This window comes from Nicotiana tabacum, chromosome 10 (genome assembly GCF_000715075.1).
Source record: "Nicotiana tabacum cultivar K326 chromosome 10, ASM71507v2, whole genome shotgun sequence".
NCBI lineage: Eukaryota > Viridiplantae > Streptophyta > Magnoliopsida > Solanales > Solanaceae > Nicotiana > Nicotiana tabacum.
In genome coordinates, this window is record NC_134089.1 from 124,508,318 (window position 1) to 124,513,508 (window position 5,191).

Sequence of the window (5,191 nt, forward strand, 5' to 3'; positions counted from 1 at the left end):
GGAAAGCAACTATAGAAAGTGACTGCCTGCAACTGTGCACGCTACAGTGCAGCACTCACTTTCCATTGGGAAGAGGCGTGTACCAATCAAGAATAGACATCATCATTGGGATGTCTTTTGAAGTATAATAACATTGTGTAAGGTATAAGATATTCACTTGAGCATTTAGTGATATTCTCTCAAGCATTGAAGATCTCATCCAGCATTGAAGTCACAAGTGTGTCAAGAACAAGAGACAACTCCACTACCTTGTAACTCTTATCTTGCTTTCTTAGAAGCTTTGTTTTAGGAAACTCAAAATCATAAACCATCTGAGTTTGTGTTGTGACTAGAGTTAGTCATAGGTTGAAGTCTTTGTAACTAGTGAGTGACAAAGTGGCTTGTGATAAGTGTATTACAAGTTAGAGTGATTGAAGTCTTTATAATAGAGTTATTACAAAATGGCTTGTAATAGTGTAGTTACAAGTTAGTAAAGTTGAAATCCTACCAGTGTAGGTCATGGTGTCCCTTTGAGTTGGAATTTTTCCACATAAAAATTTTGTGTCTTATTTACATACTGTTTCAGTAGTTAGCACTGAGGGAATTGATATAGGACCAGGTCTCTATACAGTTGGTGGACTCATATAAACTATCACATGTTAACAATTTTCATGTACCAACAAGCCTTGGAAGCATTAAAGTGCTTCAGCCCCATGTTTGAGTTTCTCTTTTCAGCAATGAAGCAGTAAGTTACAGGAGGAACAAAAACGTAGCTTGGAGAGAAACGCATAAATCCAATCATATATGTTCATATTTGTTTGGTTATATAAACTATCACATGTTAACAATTTTCATGTACCAACAAGCCTTGGAAGCATTAAAGTGCTTCAGCCCCATGTTTGAGTTTCTCTTTTCAGCAATGAAGCAGTAAGTTACAGGAGGAACAAAAACGTAGCTTGGAGAGAAACGCATAAATCCAATCATATATGTTCATATTTGTTTGGTTAAATGCACACATCTTGATTAATCAGGTTTGGCTTTGATAAATAAAAAATTGAGATTGATGAAATACTTAATATATATATATATATATATATATATATATATATATATATATATATATATATATATATATATATATATATATATATATATATATAAGTGGACGGGGTGTACGAACACTGTACTAAATTATTGTACACATAGTAATCGAGATTGTACTATGGATTTGGACCTTTGTCATTGGTGATTGAATTTATTTATCTTTTGGTGGGGACAAGCGATTCTAATTTAGTTGCAATCATATATTTCTCTTCCTTGGGACCACACATGTCTACCTTTTGGGACATCTGGCCTACACTTCTCCTCTATTTCTGATTTTTGTTTCTGTTACTTTTCTCTCAGAAAAAGAGTTGCTATATGCTATTTTCGAAAAATTGGTCTGCACACACTTGTGGATTGTACCTCCAAGATTTAGGACGACTCCTATAAGCACTGGTTCAGTTTTCACGGTCTTGCGGTATTGCTATTGATAATTCTTTTGAATATAGTTTTTAGCTAATTTCTATCACATTTTAGTAATCGTACCTGATTTACATATGCATTGTCTCTTTGATGTATTTTGTCTTTATTACCAAAAATTAAAGGTATCAGAAGTAACTATAATTTTTATGTGGACCTTGCAGCCATGGTATTTGATGATATGTCTAAGTCACTTTATTGGGAGTATATCGATGTGTCCTCCTCCTATTTTGGCTGTACATAGTGAAATCTCTGGAAGCGACTGAGCAAGGGATCTTCCAGAAGAAGGCCAAATTTATCTTACTTTGATCATTTTGGGGCCATTATTCAAGACTTAAGGTCACCATTTGGTGTTACCGTCGTTCACACTAAAGCTGCAATGTATGATTTTCAGTTACATGTTATTGATATATTTTATTTTTTTGCTTTGTTACTATTTTTTTCATTGAAATTGCATAATAGTAAGAGTGCATGAATCATCAGGTGTGGCTTTTTCCACTACCGTTATTAGTCCCATTTTTATTCTTATAAATTTAAATAATTCATTTGAGAAAACTTGAGGAGCATATTGATACGGAAAATACTTTAAAAAGTACGAATGACACAAAACTCGCATCAGCCTTATTATTTTTCCTTTGGAATTGGAATTTTACAAGCTTGAACTTCTTTTAATTTCTTATACATTACTGTTACCAATATACTTTCTATGTGAAATATATTTCTCCCTATTTTTCATTTGAGGTGATGGTGTTTTTCTATGATTTTATTATTAATATGTTCTTCGTCTTGAAGTCAGTGATTCATTTGCGTTAAGCTTCTTCCAGATTGATTTTCCAGGCTACAAAGGCAAGAATTTGCCTCCTGTCACTTAAGCGTTAATGAAAAATATGGGACCATCAAATTTCTTTTACAAGTTTATTTAATTGGGAGATTCCTTCCATACCATCATATTTAACTTTTGGTTTGTATTTATGTACAGTGAAGGTGGTAATAGAATAAAGAGAAGCTTAGCTAACATAGCTGGTGACCATATGCGATATAGTTGTCCAAAGTCTCTTCGTCTTGTACATTCTGTAAATTGCCTTTTTACGTTTTCTATATGTTATTTCGAGCTTAACTTTTTCTCATACTCATATCTCAAGGATGTACTTGAGGTTTCTTAGAATAGTTCAATGAACTTTGTCTTTTGCTGTCTCATGAGTATAACAATGATTGCTTTTAACAAATCGTGGCAATATTTTGATGACTTTTTGGTGTTTATAGAGTATTTTTTTCTTTGCTGTACTTTGAAAAATATTAATGTTTGTAGAATGGACAAAGAAAAATTGTCATTTTTGAGCTTTCTTCAGTTGTAGTATCATATGGAGCAACTCTGCCATTTCATGTGTGAAAAAAAGGAGAAAACAGTAAATCACCTACTTCTTGACTCTGAGATGGCTAAGAGATCTAGAATATGGTGGCATCATTTGGAATGACACTACTCCTAAAGTGGGTTTCTCTATTTTAAAGGGAGTAATGTTATTATCCAATTACCTTCTCCTCTTTAATTTGACATTTGGAAGTTCTAATATCTGGAGCGTGCCTCAATTCTTATGAAATTTTAAACACCTTTATAGGTCATGGGAGACATTTCTAGAAAACTTATTTGATTTTAAATCATATGGCAGGAAAGTTGACGTTCAATGCTGACGGAGCATGAAAGCAACTCTATAGGTGGCTTTGGTGCACTGTCTGAAAAAAGCTTCTGATGTTTGTCAGAGAAAGAATTAAAAGAAACAGAAGTTAATAGCTTATAATCCCTTGGATATATAGTTTAACTTTGTAAGTCTTTTGATTTGCTGAATTCTTGGAATGAGTAGTGGAATTTTGAATAGTATTTAATAAGTACAGTTCACAAGAGAAAATTAGTGTTGTTCAACAATTATACTCTAAACTTCTCTTCTTATACAATAAATATGATATTGTATGAACATTCACGTCTGCATTCAAACTTGTGCTCTTACACTCCGAATTTCTCCATATTATTTGTTCCTGATATGTTATTCTCTCAAGTTTTTCTCAAAGTGTTCCTAAAACATTCAATATGCACAGGATGTTGGGCCCGTGCTCAGCACGGGCGTACAATTCTAGTTGACAAAATATACTTCAGTTCTGTAATGACTCAGCCGGTCATTTTAAGAATTAACACTCCGATCCCCTATTAACTGCTTTCCCCGTATTATTTTCTACTATTTTAGTTGCCGGGAGGATTCGTTTGGAGTTTCGAAGTTTTTTGGGACACTTAGTCCCTAAATGAGAGTTTAAGCTTTACAATATGGACCGTAGTCAGAGCAATGTGAAGACGGCCTTGGAATGGAATTCTGTTGGTTCCGTTAGCTCCGTTGGGTGATTTCGGGCTTAGGGGCATGTTCGGATTGTGTTTGGAGGTCTGTAGCTTATTTAGGCTTGAAATGCCGAAAGTTAATTTTTTGAAGAGTGAGATTTTGATATAGGGTCGGAATGAAATTTCAAAAAGTTGAGTAGGCCCGTGGTGTCATTTGGGACGTGTGTGCAAAATTTTAGGTTATTCGGACGAGGTTTGATAGACTTTTTGACCAAAAGCGGAATTTGGAAGTTTTGGAATTCTTAGGCTTGAATCCGAAGGGGAATTGGTGTTCTGAGGGTTGGTACAAGTTTGAATAGTGTTATGTGACTTATTCGTACTTTTGGTTGAGGTCCCGGGGGCCTCGGGATGATTTCGGATGATAATCGAGAAGTTGGTAGTTAGAATTTGCAGCTGAAGCTGCTGAGTTCCTATCATAACTGCACCTGCAGATTGGGAACCGCAGGTGCGAGATCGCAGAAGCGGAAGAGCAGCCGCAGATGCGGCCAGGAGCTAGAAGATCAGAAGTCGTAGGTACGGAAGGTTGTACACACTTGCGAGACCGCAAGTGCGGTAGGTAAGGCGCATGTGCGGTCCCAAGACTTTAAGTGTAAATCGCAGATGCGGTTGGCTAGACCGCAGAAGTAGTACTGCAGAAGCGGTAAAAGGGCCGCAGTTGCGGAATCCCTTGGCCAGAACCTATATAAGACTTCCTTTGCGATTTTCAGTTTTATTTCACCATTGTTAAGTCGGATTGGGAGCTTTTTGGGGGATTTTGAAGAGGGAATCCAAGAGAACTTTGTGGAGGTAAGATTTTTGGAACCAAAAATCGTTTCTATGGTGATATTCTAATGATTAGACAAGAAATTTATGGAAATTAGTGGTTAAAAATTGGGGGTTTGGGGTTTGAAATTGGAGACTTTGATTTAGGGATTTGAGGGGTCGTTTGTGGTCGGATTTGATGTATTTGGTATGTATGAACTCGTGAGAGTGTAAGGATTCTAGTTTTGTGAATTTTACTCGATTCCGAGGTGTGGGCCCGGGGGACGTTTCGGGGCAATTTTCTTAATTTTGCGTGTTAGCTTCGAATTAATTAGTTAAATTAGTTACTTGAAGTTACATTTACATTATGCAACTAATTTGAATAGATTTGAGCCATTTGGAGTTGGGTACTCGTGGTAAGAACGTGATTTCGAGTTGATTTGAGATGGTTCGAGGTAAGTATGTGATTTCGAGTTGAGTGAGCTGGTTCGAGGTAAGTGGCTTACCTAAACTTGTGTGAGGGAACTCCCCTTAGAATTTGGTGTTGTGTTATGTGAGTACCGTGTA

At 36.0% G+C, this 5,191-nt stretch overlaps 1 long non-coding RNA gene across 3 annotated transcripts; it reads left to right on the forward strand.

Annotated features, from left to right (window-relative positions):
• The first annotated feature begins 668 nt into the window (after window positions 1-668).
• Window positions 669-3,455, forward strand: LOC107781530 (uncharacterized). 3 transcript variants are annotated; one of them, XR_012695979.1, is made up of 3 exons: window positions 669-1,010; window positions 1,384-1,498; window positions 1,665-1,931. It is a non-coding gene; the product is annotated as an uncharacterized LOC107781530 (long non-coding RNA). The 3 variants fall into 3 exon arrangements; XR_001647032.2 differs by lacking the exon at window positions 669-1,010 and adding an exon at window positions 3,168-3,455 and having other exon boundaries at window positions 1,218-1,498; window positions 1,665-1,881; XR_012695978.1 differs by lacking the exon at window positions 669-1,010 and having other exon boundaries at window positions 1,193-1,498.
• Window positions 3,456-5,191: the final 1,736 nt, after the last annotated feature.